This window comes from Chamaea fasciata, unplaced genomic scaffold (assembly GCF_029207755.1).
Source record: "Chamaea fasciata isolate MVZ Bird 193981 ecotype frontalis unplaced genomic scaffold, bChaFas1.0.hap1 SCAF_2, whole genome shotgun sequence".
NCBI classification, from domain to species: domain Eukaryota; kingdom Metazoa; phylum Chordata; class Aves; order Passeriformes; family Sylviidae; genus Chamaea; species Chamaea fasciata.
Genome location: NW_027094087.1, coordinates 57,110,877 through 57,130,094, shown reverse-complemented (window position 1 = coordinate 57,130,094; position 19,218 = coordinate 57,110,877).

Below are 19,218 nucleotides of genomic sequence, written 5' to 3'. Positions count from 1 at the left end.
TTTGGAGTGAGATGTCATAAGAAGTCATGACAACTGCAAAGTGCTTGTCAAAGCCTAAATGGGATGAACCCACTCATTGGCAGGGAATTCCACCTGAAATATGTATCGGAGCAATTTTATTTTCTTTTAGTTGAAATCTATCTCTTTTTACACAGTCTGTAACTAACACTTGTGGCACTGGGTTGATGTATGCTGCATGCAAAAGTTCCAGAAGAAGAGAGATCAGTGACCTGTAAATTGAATAGAAGCCACAAACACTATCACACTTTCTGGTGCCAAATGGTGACACTTGACTGCATAGATGAGATTCAGTTGCATAAAAACAGTCACCCAACGCCCCCTGAAACATCCTAACATCTTCTAGCATGCACTCAGGGCTGGTATTCAAGAGTGGCAGATCAATTCTCTCCTGAGCTTTTAACTGTTGCTCTGAAAGGGCATGTCCCCCTCATGGGGCTTGCACCATATCTGCTAGCTCAGGCTCAGATAAGGAATTTCAAATGGCAGTAGATATCTGTGTTTAGGCAGCTGAGTCCCCCCTTGCTGATTAAAATTGTCCCTTAACTAAACTCTGAGAAAACTACTGAGTCTTACTCAAGCCAATGAATTTCATCCAAATTTCTCTCATCTGAGCTCTCTGGATACCACATGTAAGACATATTATGGTGGTATTATGGGACAAATGCTACTGACCCAACTGAAGGTCTAAAGTAGTTTTTCTATTTATCACCTTTCTTTGTAAAATAACTCTGACAAGAGGTACAACTCACTAAGAGAGATTATATTAAGTCACCTATCCCTTACTCAGTGCTATCCATAACTGACAGGCATGAATGTGTTTATTCACATGAACTAATGAATCCATTTTCTTCCTGTTCTAATAGTTGTCAGAATACAGGCCTAAATGCACAAGTATTATGCTCCCCTGTGGTACTTTCCTTCTTCATTCCAGGGATTACATGGCGAAGTCACCATGAAAATTCATCCATTGTATTTAAGATTGACTAGCAGCAAGCACCTGACTCTCCATCTCTTGATGGCAGCAAAAGCCAGGTGCTTTTTCAAGGGTTGACACAGTTTCTTTTGCTCCCCACGGCAATTTGGGGGGATTATATTTGCTCCCATCCTTTGCAGAAGTAATTACCTTCAAGCACTGCTGCTTGTATATTGTACTTCCCACCTGCTGCCCCACTGTTTCACCTGTGAAAGCCTTAATTTGGTTCTTTAAGCATTTATATATTGCTTTACATCTTCAAAGCAGTGTACATGTGTTAATTAAATTACATGCCTAGGAGATAACAAAGTACAAGATACAAAGGCATTTTAAGCACACAGACAGACTATCAAGTTCTAGCACAACAGGAATAAATTAATAATGACCTTTTATAATGACTGAATTGCATAGCTTTGTTTTCCTTGCAAACAATAAGTCAAATAAAGCTATTAGGAATGGAAACATAACAGCTTTGATGTCAAAAGTCTGATGGACCTGCAGACCTTGAAACCAAGCTATATGTCACTGGGGGAAAAATTAAAAGGGGGGTTGGGGAGGATCCCAAAAGAAAAACTTTAGTTCGTATGCTTGGTTCCACAGGAAAGACTCCTTTATGGAAAAGAGCTATTTGTCACAGGTGGCTGTATTTACCCCACATGAAGATACAGATGGAAAGAATAGTATTTTCACATATGCAGATATTTTGCTATAGTCTTGGGATCATTTTTGACCAGGTAGTAGCTCCACAAAGAAATTTAGAAAAGATATAATGATATCATGGCCAGTGGCGTGTTTCCTGTACAAATACAAGTCCTCCAACCTTCACCTGGTTGCTACATAGACAGGGATGTACGCACAGTCTTCAGGCTTTTGAACCATCCATGATTGCACACACCAACTTCCTTTGACACACACAGTTCTGCATTTAAACAAGCCAAGCATAACTTGGCCTCAACCACACTGAAGAGTTTTCTGCCTACCTCCATTCCCAGATTTATAAGGATCCACCAATTCTACCAGGAGGGCTCCTTCAAACACTGGAGATTTTAATTCAACTTCTTCCCCCATCTAAGAAAACCTGAATCTATTCCAAAAATTGATTAGGATGGTCGTACTGTCCTTTTGGAACATAGAAATGAAATGGGATCTCTTTCTTCTCCTGCAATGCAGTTGTAAAAGCCTGAGTCACTTCTGGTCCTTCAAAGATATGCTGTCAAACTCACAAGCAGAATAAAACCTGGCCATCCTCCACAGTAGGAAAGAGGTCTGAGAGGGTCAGAGAAGCTTGGTAAATGCAAGCAAGGCTTAAAACTGGTTGGGTTTTTTTTTTTTTTCTGGTGTAGCTAATGAAGCTGTAATAATTGAGTTTTCTAGTAATATCTGAGTTTTCTAGTAATATCTGAGTAATTTCTGTAATATCTGAGTTTTCTAGTAACTAACTGAGTTTTCTAGTAACAAGTCATGCTGTCTTTGGTGCAACCCATGCTTATTTGATCATTCTTCTTCACTGTCTAAGGGACCTAATGTTGGTGTTGCAAATTCCACCGAGTGGACGAATAATACAGGTTAGTTAAGTCAACATTCAACATTCAGTCATTTTCGTAGCAAGGCAACAGCTCCATTAGAGATTTTTTACAAAATTATTTCAAGTTACATTTCTTTCTGATCTCTGCAAACAGGACCTTTGGTAGCTAAGACATCTGGTTTTGCTGAGGCTGACCTATATAACTCATACATTGCCACATACAAACATCCAAACTAGGTCATTAAAATCTTTCCAACACACCACACTATTTGCTATATAGAACTCCTTCATTCATATCAGAAAATTAGTTTTGACTCACGGGAGAACAGTCTGTTGTTGGTCTTTAAAAATTGATTTCATTCTTCTCACAAAAATGGAAAATGAGCTGAGAGAATATTTGCAGTGATGTCCATATTCATTTCAGTTTGCAAAACTAATGTGTGTGTTTCTGTGTGTCATGTATGTGTGCATTTTTCTGTGTATGAGAGAAAGAAAAAGGGGAAAAGGAAAGAAAGAAGCATTCCCAATTCTTCTCTTACTCATTTAGAAATATGTATTAGTTGTGTGAAGTCAAACATATGTTAAGCAAAAATAAACCCCTATAGGTTACTGGTAATTTCTTGCCATCTTTTACAGATTTTGAGTAGGAAGTCTAATAATCTCTTTAAGATGAACTAACTCTAACTTTTCTCTTACCTTGAAAAGAAGTAGGGCCAGGAGATAAAAAGTAAAAAAAAAAAAGAAAGGACAATGTTATGGGCTGAGCTATGTCATTCTTTCTTTGTACTGATCAATATGTGAAGCCTACTGTAGTACTCTTACAACTTTGCCTTTGAAACACAGATCAAGCTGGGTCAATGAGATAATCTTTTTGTATTAAAACTTCTTTCTTCTGCAGTCTATGGACAACTTGTGAACTTAGTCTTCGGCTGGATAACTACAACAGCACCTGCTTTCAAATGAGGCTTGCTCATAATCAGTTCTTTGTGGCCTTTTTTTTTTGCATGTGTGTGCTACTCGACTTCCATCAATGACTTAACAAGCACTGAATATTTTAAAGCCTTTGATCCTAAGAGCTCTTACTCGTGCAAGTTGTCCTCAGTCACTCCACAAATCTCACTGAAACACTGGGTAAGAAAAATTAAATAGAATTTTGTGTATAAATGTCTGTAATACAAGAGAATGTAGTATACCACAATCAGAATCCCTTTCTTTCAAAGACAACTGAACTTTGGGAAAATAATAAAACAGTTCAGAAACACAAAAATGTAAGTCAGTAATATTTCATGGGCAAACACTTCAGTTTCAGAATCAGGCATTTTGAGGAAAACCTTTTGTATAATCCCAGAATATATGGGGCTAATGTGTGTGTCCCAAACATGTACAGCTGGATGTCTGTGGAGCCAGCCAAGGGGTGTTGGTAATAACAGACAGGAATTTTGAGTAATAACCAAGGATTACTTAATAACAGGCAATGGGAAGGAACAATATATGACTGGAGAGTGAAGCCATGAAGAAGTAGGGCAGCACTTTTCCAGAACAAACATCTTTGTTCTAGTTCCTGGAGGTAAACACAGCACAGCACAGTGCAAGTGCAGGAATGAGGCCAGGAAGTGGTCATGGACTGTAGGGAGGGATCAAGACCACCCAAGAACCCCAAAGCCCTGCAACCCATTTCCAGAAACATCTGAAAGAATAGATCCTGCATGAGAACTAATTTGCATAGAAGGTGAGAAACCTGTCTTAAGGGCCAAGAACCCTATTTATAAAAAGGTACTCCCACCTGGCCCTGGTGGCACCCCTGGACCCTGGACATCCCGTCAGCTGGATGGATGCTGGAATCAGGACTGGTGCTCTCTTTTTCCATTCCTTCCTTCCTTCCTTCCTTCCTTCCTTCCTTCCTTCCTTCCTTCCTTCCTTCCTTCCTCCGATCAGGGACTTAAGATCAATTTCCATGCCAAGTGCATAATTTACTAATGAAACTTTGTGATTTTTTGCGGACCCTCTGACTTTTATTTCTCCTTTCAGCCACGAGTATTTGTTGATGTTGAGTGCTTCCTTCCCTTTAAGGGTGGCACATCACACCTTTGCCCTGGGGAGGGATGTATTCTACAGCAAAGTCTCTGGAAAAAGTCACAAATTCTGGTATTGCCCTTCATCTAACTGGTCTTCACTTGCACTCTAGATCCAGTATAATCAGGAAGGCAGTGCAGGGTTCACAGCTCAGTTGTGATGTGCCTACAAGGAACTTGTAAAAGACTAAAAGACCAGCTTAACACCAGTGACAGTTCTCTCCTTCCAGCAGTGACACTAGCTGTAGCACCCCAGAGTGGGGTGAAGGATTTTACTGTCTGGCTCTATTGGTAGAAGTGAGCGAGGTACAAGCTCATTCAGGGAGGCAGATTTACAGCTTAGCCAAATGGCAATGCAGGGAATAATAATATCTAAATTGTTACAAAAGATCCATTGGGAAAAAAAGAGTTATATTTATGATATCTTCCATTTTTATATTTAACTACTTCAGTCCTTTGCCTCCCCTAAAAATCTACACAACCAAAAGTGTTGATTGACTCTACAAGTAGCTGATTCTTAGGAATGAATCTGTTTGTGAGGTTCAAAGATACATCATTCAATAGCACCCTAAAACAGACCAATACTGATAAATCATGTCTGGATAGACATCCCTGGAAATGCTGCTGTCAGGGATGTTTTGCTGACAGTGATTATGAATTTTCATCTCATATTTACTGCAAATATCTACCAGAGGGTAAGAAACAGTTCTACTGCAGTAAATACCAAAACCCCATGAAAACACAATGAAGTAAGTGTAATAAAATGAATTATAAAAATACAATTTCAAAATTAAATTGGTCCTGTGTTTATTAACGTAGCTTAAAATGGGAGGACATTTATTTTTTAATGTATTCTACAATACATTCACTCTCTTGAAGAAATTCAAAGAACAAATTTTTCTCTCAGTTTTAAAAGGCAATCTCCAAAGGCAGGAGTTTAAAACTCTTTTTCAGAAGTAAGCCTTATCTAAGCCCTATAAAGAGTAGATGACCTAAGGAAAGATCCAAGCTTTGTTGGGTTGATCTGAATTATTTGGGGGATAGGTAGATGGAGTTCTGGCTCCCAGTCCAAGAGATGTCTACACCTCCAATCACATACCTGCTTAATATAAAATGTTCAAATTCAAACTTTTGCTATGTGAAAAAATGCTCTGAAAACTGCAATAGTCAGACACCTTTTTTGAACTCTCAAGTAGCACCTTGAGTAAGTGGGGAAAAAATATAAGCAAACCATAATTAAGAAGGATTGAGCTGGCAGAGTCCTAAATTTATGTGAGAATTTAATTTTTATACTAGGTTAAACTTTGTGACTGTTAATGTGGGACCAACATAAGGTTCACAAGTTTTCTCAAATATGTCTTAAATTAATCAATTTCAGCCCACAACTGCTGTCAATATCTGTGGGCTTTCATGCTGTTAGAAAGTAATTAAAAGCTTTAAACCAACATTTCTGTTCTGCAAGCAAATTATTACTTCAGGTAACATGATATTTCAACCTCCTCATACTAAAGAACATCAAAACCAAAGAATATCAATTCTGTTTTAAATAGAAACTCGGTATGTGTACCCTCAGCCTAAGTTGTGCAATGGAGTTTCCAGTTTAGCATGTGACTCTGCAAACACAGGGATATAACAATGGCCACAAAACACTTGGTCTTTCTAAAATGTCTAATAGCACCCATAGAGTCACTACTGTATCTAGAATTCACACACATCCCAAAATTTATGTCATACTCCTGCTCTGTGAAAATTTATCTTGAAATTGAAATTGCATTATTTCTTGACTGAAGTGACATGAAAAAAGCCTAAAACTCTGTTATAGATAAAATGGACAGCCATTCCTCTTGAAATGCCTGTTGTAACCAAGAGGGCAATAAGGAGAGAGCCAAGGTAATAGGAATTACCAGAGCTTCAGGGCTACAGGGAGTGCAGCAAGGGACCAGGAAATATCTGAAGTGACAATAGGGGTCTGTGTTTAGGCATTCCAGTTGAGCCTAGCTACCACAGAAAATACATGCTGCTTAAAAAATCCTAATTTTTTTCCTTCCTCTTTCAAAGTTGCAACACTCCAATTTTGAAGTAAATTAATTTGGATTGAATTCTGTGTTGCTACCAAGAACAGGCATGGCTCCCATTGTATGCTTCCTTCTCTGTGTGACTTGGTGCTGCTGTCTCTGCCTTGCTTCTCCTCTGTATGCCAGGTTATTAATTTAGTGGCCTTGCTACACAATGGAATGCAACAAAAGCAGTGTAAGGTACAACAGAACCCAAAATTTAATGCAGTAATGGTAATTGTAATGTGTTCTTTCTAATATATGTGGCTTTCTCTTGTACTCCCTTTCTTTGTTCTTCTCGTAATTGTGCTCATTAGTGTCATGGTATAACAATGTCAATTCTTCTAAAAATTCAGGCAAAAGAGACCTTGTTCACACCTGTTTGTAAACAAGATGCAGAAATCCCCCAAGATTTTAGAGTGTTTGGCAATGGCTCTATACATATAGATGTATGTATACATATATGTGTACTGCTAGAGAGCAGAATAACTATTGTATTGTTTCCCTGTTGTGTGTTTTATCCATTAGCATTACAAAAATTGATGAGCTGAAGAAACAAAGGCAGATTAACCAGCAATAGTGGTGAAAGCATTGTCTACTAGGATTCAAAGCTCAGTGAGGAAAAATGCTCTAACTACAAGTAACACAGTCCTCAGGGATTCCAGCAATGTTAAAAATCAAGTGATTGCCATTTAACTCCTTTCAATCAACTTTGATGGAATAACGTAGCAAGAGGGACTCAGAAAAACAGAAGTTAAGAAAAGCAGAGAATCATGCGAATAATAACCCCTTCATTACAAAAATGGTTTTTATGACTGGAAGATGATTGACAGCTTCAAATGAAGTCTTCTGTGTAGCAGCAGAGAAAGTTCACTGTGGCCAGCAGTGAAACAAATACTCTCCCTGTGACACCAGTGCCTTAGATTAGGTTGCAAGGTTATCTGTAAGCAGACTGGATGCACAGGTTTTCCAGGGGGAGGCTCTATGGCAGGTGAAAGTAGGCAAATTCTAACAGATAGTTATAGGGATATTAGGTTTTTTTGAGATTTAAATGAAATGAGTTTAAAAATAAATCTAATGTGTTTAATTAAAATGTAATTTATTTACAGTAATATGATCTTACTTATAATAAAAATTGTCACTATCATAATGACTATTACCCATCTTTATAATAATATTTATTCACCATTGACCAAACTGCACCAAATGGGATATGGAACACGAACACTTAAAAGGGCAGAAAATACTAGGAAATCCTGAGATTGTCCCAATCTAACAATCATCTTTATCTGCAAGCCCAGTATAGCACTGTGTCATCAGATCAGTGCATGCCAAGGCAGCAGAAGAGCCCTACTTTGGCCCATCTTAAGATACTTGCTTTACAGACTTACCGAGGAAAAGCTGGCATGTCACAGACTAAGTTTCCCTCTTGTCCATGGGAGTTTTGCAGTTCTTTAGCATAAATACCAGCCTGCATTGTGAAATATTTGTTGTAGGAACATTTGGGGACTTTTATTTTCATGAAGAGACTGGAGGGGCTGGATGATGCAAATACCATTGTCCTTAATTTTATGTGGGGTGATGAATTGCACAGCACTCTTCCAAATCCAGGTCAAAGGATGCATATTTCAAGTGTAGCATTGCCTTGGCAGACACCTTGCAAATGCCAGCAGACACAAGCACTGCACAAAGTGGAGGACTCCTCCATAAAATCACAGCTGGAACATTTGCTCAGCCTCAGATGTCTACATGCGGTGCTTAGGGACATGGTTTAAGGGTGGGCTTGGCAGAGTTAGGTTTATGGTTTGACTCAGTGATCTCCAGGGTCTCTCCCAACCCAAATTACTCTACATTCCTATGATTCTATGTAATGAGCTTAACTAACCCCACTTAACTAACCTTCATATCACTGTTTTGCAGGACAATTGGAGTTCTGGTCCATCAGATATATTGCTTTCAGACTGTGGAGACTGAAAATGTCACTAAGTTGCCAAACAGCTGAATGCAATCCAAAACCTGTGCAGGACAGCCAGCTGGTATGACTGCAGACGTGTGTTCTGTACGTAACTGGATCTATATGCATGGAGGTAGCAAATGGAAAGAAAGATTTGATCATCACAGCACTGAGAAAAAACAGAATGTGATATTATTATTTTCTTGCTATTATTTATTATTAATGACCTGATTCCTCTGAGAGGGGTCGACATCAATGTCAGTTGCCAGATCTTGACACTTCTAAGGAAGAGGCCCATTATTAATTAATTATTATTATTATTGTATTGCTGCACCGGCTGTGTGATAGGTGGTTTACAGACATATTCAGGCAGGGTCCCTACATGAAATGTTTAAAATCTAAAACATGAAAATTACAAACAGCATTACAGACAAAGAAGCGTGGGAGAGAGACAAAATGACAGAAGTGATTATGTTTGTTGCAGGGTCACTGAGTAAAACCCTGGGCTCAGGGGACTCCACAGGAACTTTGTTCTTGAGCCCACAGGCTGATGAGTTTGCTGCTTAGTTTTGCTTCTCTTGTTGCTGACTGGGGGGGAGAGCTGGGGGTTTCAAGTCTAAATTCAGATGCCACTGCAGCATCAGCTCAGTTATGGGTCAGTGAAATTAGATGACATGTATCAAGGCATCTGGGTCCCAGGCATAAAGTTCTGAAGAAATAAACCATTGGAATGTCATGAAGATTAGCTTGAAGAAGTAGTTGGCGGTTAATAAGGGAAAACCCAAATTATTCTGTCCAGTGTATGTGCCATTTTCCCCTCTGCCCAGCCCCTAGCACTTTAAAGGAGCACTTTATTCACAATTATATTCACTTCCTAAAATATATGGAACTCTTTAACTTACACGTATTTTAACTCAGTGCAAACTCAATGACTTTAGAGAACTTACTTATTTCACTACATGAGAAAAATGCTGTCTCTGGTTTAATCCAACCTAACTGAGGCTCCTAACAGAAGGGCAGCTTTGCCCAAAGCTCTCTCTGCAGTAAATATAGAGACACAATGACCTCCAGAGTATAATTCTGCCCACTTAGGAGCTGCATTGCCCTCTGGAGATTTCTGTCTTTCTCTATTCACTATGGAGTTTAGAGTGACCAGATCCCTAACTCCTGCATCTCGGTGAGATGCCTAAATTGTATGGAATGAACTCACGCCTCTATGCCTATGCATAATTTAAATCTACACCTCCTTGTAGTTCTGCTGCAGACCAAGTAATTGCTGAGATATATGACAGCAAGAGATAGTCAATAGATAGGAAGACCATTAAGGACTGCTTGGATTACCTGTACTTTGCTGGGCTCTTCAAGAGTGCTTTCTGCCGATTAACACTTGACTTCTCCCGTTCTTGAATGTCAGAACCTAGCTGGACTTTTTTCTTCATGAGAGGAATATAGGAAAGGTTTTTACCCTGCACCGTGTCTATTTATTTACAGCCTATTTTGAAAAAAGATTAGTTCAGTCAATCAAGGATTTTAATACATTTATATGGCACAATGGTGTATAAGTTTATTGACTATGATTTCATGATGTGGAATAGGGAGAAGGCTGTCTTGGAAAAATGTATTGTTATTTTATATGAAATTCATGATGCTATTAAGTTTTTGGTCTCCTATATTGTGGAGTGTAGCATTTCAGAGATAAACTATCTTGATGTTTTCATTTCAAAGACAGGTAATAAGTGGAATACAACAATTTCCTGGAAACCCCAGACAGGCATAATCTGCTTTATGCAACCAGTCACCATCCTGAGGCTCTTAAAAAAGTTTTACTTTATAGCCATTTTGAGAACCTGTAGGATTTGCAATCATGGCACTGGCTGGAGGGTAAAGATGGATTATCTGGTTAATAAATACGGGGAGTAGGACTAAAACCAGGAATATATCATGAAAGCAAATGGCACTTGCATTAAGGGAGGCAGTACAAAATTGCTGTAAATTGAAGCAGATAAAAAAAAGAAATTTTGCTTTTCGATGATACTTTATGGATCATTCATAATGACACCACTTAGTCTTCCTTCTCTGCAAGCATGATTCCTTTCTCTCACAGTCTCAGATGTGGGGAGCATTTTTTTGGCTTCTGTGTTGAGTGCTTTTGCACTATTGTTCCTGCCTCCTATTGATGGATACATAGATCCAGTTTCTTCTGCCCATGCTCCAAAATGGCAGGATGCCATAGGAGATACAAGCATGTTCGGACAGCACTGTGTCCAAAGGACTGTGCTCCATCAATATATCCCCAGGCACAGTGTCATTTTAGCATTTTTATGTGTTTCTGAGACAGTGTTACCTTAAACCAGTTCAAATGATGAAAAGAGAAAATCATGTCTACCCGTGACTAACTTCTACAGACACAGAGATTTCACCAATTTTTTGTCTCAAAGAATATATTTTTTCACAGAAGCAGGTCTGTTGTGTGCCTGTAGAGTGTCAAGCACTGGACACACTCTATAAAGCAATCTTCTGGAAAATAATCCCATGCTAATAACAGTAAAGACTAAATGAGTCAGTAAAGAATGGTTTAAGCAAAGGGAATGTGATATCAAAGTCTAAATACATGGTCATTCAATCCCCAACATGGATACGACTTTAGGATACACTTCTTTGTGTTTCTTTATTTAAAAAGTACATATAATGTCAATTCCTGAAACACAGGCTCAAATTAGTCTCAAACCATCTATAGTAATGCCAGTAAAATCACTATCAAAACCGTTCTGATTTACCCTGGAATAACAGGAAGCAGAAGTAGACTGAGATAGTATGGTTGATTATCACCATTTCATTTTTCAGTTACAATAACAGAAATCTGAATTAATTTAGTGTAAATGAACTCAGAATAAGGATTTTTGACCTTTTTTGGTTTTTTTTTTTTTTTTTTTTTTTTTTTTTTTTTTTTTTTTTTTTTTTTTGCATGGTCAAGGAAGGAGGGTAACTCCAGGGAAGAATTTAACTCCAAAATTAACTGAATGAACCTGAAGGGACATTTATCTACCTTTGCTGACTATGCAGTTTTTGGGAATAACTTCATTTCCATGTTGCAGACCTTTAGGTTCTTCCTCAAAAACCCTTCCTCCTACTATAACCTACAATCACAGCAGAAATCAGCAGTGAATCTCCCCAGAAATAGATCTGAACAATATTTTTGAATGAGAGTTTTAGATAGGCAGTTCAGAGACAACCTTCCATGGGCAGAAAATGCCTTTTCAAGGAATATTAACAGGGTCTTCAAATAAAAATTGTAGAGGATAGCTAAAGGTGGATTTCAGACATACTAGAAAAGAAATTATGTAGTTAAAAATGTAAAGAGAAGCCAAAAAGGCTGTCTTTCAAACTTGCACATTGGATTCTGCTAAGGATCTTTCTCCTCTCTCCTGTTTTTACGGGGACCAGGCATGTCATCATTCACCACAGTTCTGCTGTAGTCCTAGAACAACTGCTTATTTCTTCCTGAACTGTACATCTCTATCTAGTTTGCAGATGAGATGAAGCTGAGCAGTGCAGTTGACATGACAGAAGAAAGTGATACCATCCAGAGGAACCTGGACATACTTGAGAAGTGAGCCCATGAGGATCTCGTGAAGTTCAACAAGTCCAGATGCAGAGTGCTACATCCAGTTGGGAGCGTAGATATGAGTTCCAACTGAGAGAAGGGCTCGGAGGTCTCAGGGATGAAAAGCTCGACTTGAGCCAACAGTGAGCACTCACAGCCCAGAAATCCTGGGCTGTATCAAAAACTGTGCAGCAAACAGGTCGAGGGAGGTGATCCTCTTCCTCCTCTACTCTGCCAAGAGATCTCCCCTGGAATGCTCTACTGGTTTAGGAACGGCACTCCCCAATTTAGTCTCCCCTTGCCTGGCACCAAGACTCTCCCACACCAGACACCACTCATTCTTTCCCTCCAAATTTCACTCCCTCTTCCTGCTTGAGGAATGGATTTGAGAATTGGAGGCACAAAAAGGTGAAAAATTACAGGTTGAGATAAGAACAATTTACTGAGAACAGCAATGAAATAAGAAAATGAACAGTAACAGCAACAATATTAATAACAAAAGTACACAAAAAGACACAATGATTCACAGACAAAAATGCTTACTGCAGAGCCTGACTGAATGAAAGTCTTTTTTCCCAACCAGGAAAAGGAATGCCTTTCTTCTTGGAAACAAGAGGAAGAGTCCCTTCCCCCCACTCCCTGGCAATGACCTAAGATGGTATCAAATAACACTGGGAGGTTGGCCACACTCACTGGGCACTGCAGCCTAGAACTCTTGAGAACAAGCCATCCTGCAGACTCAGCTTCCCACAAAGGTGGGACTACAGGTGTGTGCCACTGCACCCTGCTATTCTAAAAAAAAAAAAAACCTCTGTCCTGGCCACAACTAGGACAAGTGCTGAGTCCAGGTCTGGGGTGCTCCAACACAAGAAAGATGTGGACTCACTAGAGTGGATCCAGAGGAAAGACCACAAGGATGATCAGAGGGATGGTGCACCTCTCCTACAAAGAGACAGACATTGGGTTTTTCAGCATGGTAGAACTGAAGGCTCCAGGGAGACTATGGCAGTCTCCCAGTACCTTTGGGTGTCTTATAAAAAGGAGTTGGACGAACTTTTTATACAGGCAGAGAGTGACAAAACAAGGGTAATAGTTTTAAACAAAAGAGGGCATGTTTAGATTAGATATCAGGATGAAATCTTATACTGTGGGGGTGGCGAAGCACTAGAACAAGTTGCCCAGAGAAGCTGTGGGTGTTCCATACCTGGAAGTGTTGAAGGACAGCTTGGATGAAACTTTGAGCAGCCTGGTCTGTAGAAGGTGTTCCCACCCACAGCAGCAGGCTTGGAGCCAGGTGATCTTTAAAATCCCTTCCAACCCAAACCATTTTATATTTCTATCTCACCAAGTGATCTAGTAGACAGAGGTGGCTTTTTATTTTCAAAAAATTCATACAAGCTTCAGTGGTAAAACTTCCCACGTGCATTTTCCACTCAGATAAAATACAAGTTAGACTTTTTTTTATTCCCCCTAGAAACTGCTCTGATAACCTTTTTGAAGTAAGATGCACTTATGATTCTCAGTATGGCAAACGTGTTCCATACCATCTGTTACATATTTATAATTCTTTAGTTTATATTAAAGAAAACAGTAAACTACAGGGATATTATGCATGCAATTGAGGATTTTATTAGGTTCAATAAATTCCCTCTTAACAATCAGAGTTAAACCTACATAAATTCTAATCTTTCTCCTGCTCTATATTTTACCTTCTCAGTTCCTCAATCAGTTTTGTTGCTCTGTTCTCCACTTTAAGGTGAGACATCAATTTTACAACGGGTAACAGGCTAAGCTCTCTTTTTGAAGAGACTCTGTGTGCAAGAATTGAAACACCTAACTAAAACTAAAGTCATGGAAATCACTGATGTTTCGATTTGGGTGGCAAGTTCAAGAGTTTGAAGGAATAGTCCAAAGAAAGAGACTTAAAATGCTTTGTTTTTTCTGGAAAAAATTGTTGTTTTGCTGACACCATGCATCTCATTCCCAGAGCTTAAAAGAAACAAATGTGATAATGACCTAGACTTAGAAAATGAGCAGAAAAGGTCACCTTCTCTCTTTTACCCAAAAAGGGTAAAAATGTTCTGTGAGCATAGGTCAAGAGTGTGGGTGATTCAGATTTAGTTCCCTTCTAGGTGGACTGGAAACACCATAATCCACGATACATGAGACTGGACAAATGGTCTGCCTTGGTATCCTTGCAGATCCAAGTAAGTAGGGAGTAGGGACTGTCACCCCACACCCATCAGGTGAGTGCTTTCCTATCCTGACTAGAAATAAATTTGATTATACAAAATAATTGGTGATGTATTTTATAGAGTTATGTCTTCAATACCCAGTAATAAAGACAGCTCTTTAATCCAGAATCTCTTCCTGAATGGAGAAGATCCAGGTCAGGCTTTTCCAGAGGGAAGCCTTTGACTGCTAAAACAAACTATTCTTTGAAAAAAAGTTTCAGCTTTCTCTCTTATTGGAGCTTTTCTGCTTCATATACCACACATAGACACTAAGGAAATAGCAGAGCAATGAGTCTGGATCTCTAGCCAGAGAGCAGCTCACAGCAAAGGAGACAGAGTCCAATCTTTACTCCACTTGTATCTAAATATTTTTACAGGATGAAACAGTATCGGGAAATCCCTAGCAGAGTGGCATTTATGAACTTCGGATAAGGATTTAAACACTCCAGATAGAACAAGGAAGAGATAGCACTTTCTTCTGCATTTTAACCAATGGCTCTGCTTCCTGCGGTCCTGGTAAATGAGAATTTGTAATTCATTTTTAATATTGAAACATGAAGTCAGAACAGTTTCACAAGTCATCTGTGCCATTAGGACAGTGATGTTCTGTTGCATTAGGCTGTTTTTTTAAATGTGGGAGTTTGTTTCATCAAGTCGTATACCACTTTCCTCATATTTCTGTGTACATTGTAAATCTAAAATAAATTTCTGCTCTTGATCTTCTTTTGAAGAATCCCTCTGACTTCACTCATTGTTCCTCAGATTTATGACAGATTATAACTCACTGCTCTTCCTGTCATCTAGAAAGACAAGTGAAAAGGGTTAGTTTCAAATTAACATATGAAGTCTTTCAGTTTCTTTCTTTTTCTGGTGACACATTCCTTGTCTTCTGGAAATTATACTGAGATTCCCCATGAAAAAACATTGGTATCCAAGGAAAGCCTCATTGACATTAACAATTATGTCCTTGGGCACAGTCTTAAACATCCACTGGTTTTGGTGCAATCTTAAAGCCTAAGTCAGCATTATGTTCATTGCAGCAAATGGAGAAGCTTGGGGTTTACATCGTCACATTGAGAGCAGGATTGGTTTTTAGACATTTTTATGTTCTCATTTCCCCTGGCAGCTGTGCTGTCATATTGTCTGATTCATTTGAGCACACAAATAAAAAGCCAAAAGGAGTAATGTCTATACTGCACAAGAAAACTTCTGTAGATGGGATGTAGTCAAAGAACAGGGAACGGGTGCACATGTTTTCTTACAGGTTACCAAAGCACCAAGGAGCTTTTATATATGTCTCCAGAAAATAAATAAATATTTTACGGAGAGATTGCTAGTTTATAAAAAGAGCTAGATATTGCTTACAGCTAGTGAATGCTCTCAAAAATTTTAGACAGTGATAAAAATACTGTTCCTTAGTAAACCGAAGGTACTGCAATTATTACAGATCAAAGATAGTTCACAACTTAACAGCTATTTTAAAGACACGTAAGTTTCAGATTGAATTCAAAGTTCTGCAAGTGGCTGAAAGCACAAAACAGATATTTGTTTTCTTGGAAATTTTAGAAACAAAATCTGTTAGAATATTAAGGCATATTATCCTAAGACGTTTTTACTAAATAAAAGAACATATTTCTTCATTTTTCCTTTAAAATGGGAGATCTGAATATTTGGATTTGTTGAAGACATTAATTAACTATGTAGGTTAACTGTCTCTGTAAGCACAAAGGAGATAATTCTGGAAAGGCAAATTAGTGGTTTTGTGGAAGCTTTGGAGGAAACAAGGGGATGAGGAAAAGCAAGTGATAGTTCTGCTAGTATCTACTCAGTAGTTTTCCCAAAACAAGCCCAGTGGGCTAAGAGGTTAATTTGTGTTTCACTGCCCTCTTGGACCTCATGTGGAACACTCGTGCTGGATGTCACATAATGCCACAGTGACCAACACTACTGGACCAGGTTAGCTGCCTGCAGGAGGAAAGTCATGGAATTTCCCCTTTCATGTGTGGAAACCTTCTCATAAGTTAGAACACAGACAGGGGCCAAATAATTTGCGGGCTTTGTTCATATGGATACCTGCAGTTTCTAAATCTGTTCAAATACCAAGTCTTTTTTGTGCAGTAGGCAACCTTAACTCTGAGTGCCTCCCACAAGCTAATACAGGAACATGAACATGCACCTCATCCTCCTTGATAAAAAACAAGGACAGGCTTCTGTCCTTTGCTCGCCTTGGGTAAACAGCGCCCTCAAAAATTCTCCATAAGTGTTGTGAGAGCTCCCTCTCCTGTTACAAATGGCTTTATCAGCTGATTTAAAGTCTCAGTTCTGGTTTACAGGGCTGAATCACAGCTGAGACAGGACTGAATCACAGCTGAGCTGTCAGAGAAGAAGGCAGGCAGACAAGGAGATGGTGCTAGGATCAGCTACAGAAATCGTCTCCCAGAAAAGTGTCAAGCAAAGGAATGTCCCTTTGTCTTTTCAGAAAATGCCCTGGATGCAAGAATGAACTCATATTGTTAAATACTTGATCCATTTTAAGGTGTAGCTGGTGGCAGGGCCATATTTAAAGAGCTTGAGTAGGGATTTTGCTGTTTATTGCCTGACTTTTATTCAATAATCTGTTATTGCTTATTTGATTTAATTACTTGATGCCAAATAGCAAGCAAAAATAGGTCCCTTTCCACGCTAGGTGACATTCAAATGATTCAAAAAGATGAGAAACCATGCAGACAAGTGAGGGGAAACACAGCTTTCATCTCGTTCAGCCGTCTTGTGATGGCCTCACAGGAAAAGGAAGCAGGAAGCCCACAGGCCCTAAATAGCCCTTTGCTTCCTGAAACACTTACCTGTAATAGTCAACCCAAATGTGGGGGTTTTTTAGTGTCAGCTTTTCCAGCACATACAGAATAAGCCATGAATCCACTACTTAGCTACCCACTCCAAAATGTATCCATTAACCTGACAGAGAGAACTTGAAGCCAAAGGCACCTGCAGTATTATAGCTTTGCAAGAGGAAAGATCTTCCATACAGGCTGTTTTAAATGGCCTCTGAAAATGAAATTAGGCACCAAATGCAAGTAAACATTATCAGTCACCCCTCTCTCTTCACTCATCATTGATTTCAACTTTCAGCCCTACACCCAAAATGAGAATTTGGCATCTTAAATGGGCTTTCAGATATATCTGGGGACTGGAGATAAGACACAAAAAGTTCTGTACTTCTTTCAGGGATGAGGGAAGAAGGTGAGCTTGAACTGCTTTAGCTGGGGAAGTGAGTTGAACCTGTCTCCCATAGCTATGTGAGTACTCAGATGTGAGGCCAATTGCGCACATTTTCAAGGAAAGCAGCAGCCAGTGCTGCACATTTGTCACAGATATATCTCTGAGGTATGCCATAAGCAGTTTCTAAGAATGCCTGATCTGGCTGAGCCTCTTGGTGGGTGGGACTGTGTGGACTTTGGTGAGCATGAAGCCCTTTTCATCTGTCCTCCCCAGGCTGAGCACTCCTGGGTAGGCAGAGAAGCAGAAGAGGAGATTCTCAGGGATTTTAAAGGTTAAAAACTGAGGACTCTCTAGAGGCAGTTTGTGAGGCTTTTCAAGGTTTGGATGAGAGCTGATCAGGGATTTTCAGGTTGCGCATTTTGATGTCTGAGTTCTTCATAGTTCTCCTTGGAGGTACCAGCATCTTTTTGATTTGCAGGATGTAAGAGCAGAGAGCTTTACTGCCTATGGTGGGACTTCACACCTAAACACCTGCTAAATACTTTAGAAAATGTGATTTATAGGTCATGACAGGACTCTTCTACACATTTTTTCTCTCCTACACAAAGCTTGGAATTTAATAGCTGATAATGAGTATTATAAAACCTGTTTCTGCTGTTTCTCAAGGATTTTTTTAGATGCAGTCCCTCAATAGAGAACATTACAGTGATCTAATCTATGTATTGGTGGAGACAAAATAAACAAGCACATTTGGAAGAGGTGGACTACCTTTGCCTTATGTTTACTTTGTGGGGGGAAAAAAATAATAAAACTACTTTTTTGCCTCTTTATCTTTTTTGTGGGTAATTGTCAGGTTAAACTGAGGCTGTTCTATATTTTCCGGATAGTTGAAATAATAGCACACAGTTCCTTACCCTCAGCAGTTAATTATCAAACACAACCAGTTGCAAAGCTATTAAATAATTATAACACATTTTACTACTGCTGAAAAATGTATATGAATTTTAGATGGTGATATTATCATATCCCTTGTTAATATTCCTCAGCAGTCTAATAGAATGACTTATGACAATTAAGTGCAGTAAACACCTTTTATTACAGTTTTAACATAATTTTGCACTATATTTTCTACACACTAAATCACAGCTTCAAAGGAATCAAAGTGAAACATTAAAATGTCAATTATCTCGGGATCCTGAAGGGGTAAAGATGGGAAGTGTACTTAGTGCAAGTAAAACGATTGACTGATCTTTGGGGAGGGTCCCTCCTTAGCTCAGATGTATTTGAAACACCCCTTAAAGTTCTGAGGATAAATTCTTGGTGCAAGCAAACTGAGTGAGCTGTGGAAAATACTAGCATGGATCAAAGTCATTGTTTTAAAGTCACTCTTACAGAATGGAATCCGATCTCCCCATTTTATACTGCAGCAAAAATTCTCCCAGTGTCACGGGATCTCCAGAGCATGCAGGTAGATTTTAACATTTTTGACTTTTTTCCTTATTTGTTCTGTACTTTCTGAACTGCAGAACATCAACCTCAAATTCTAGATTTATGTAACTTTT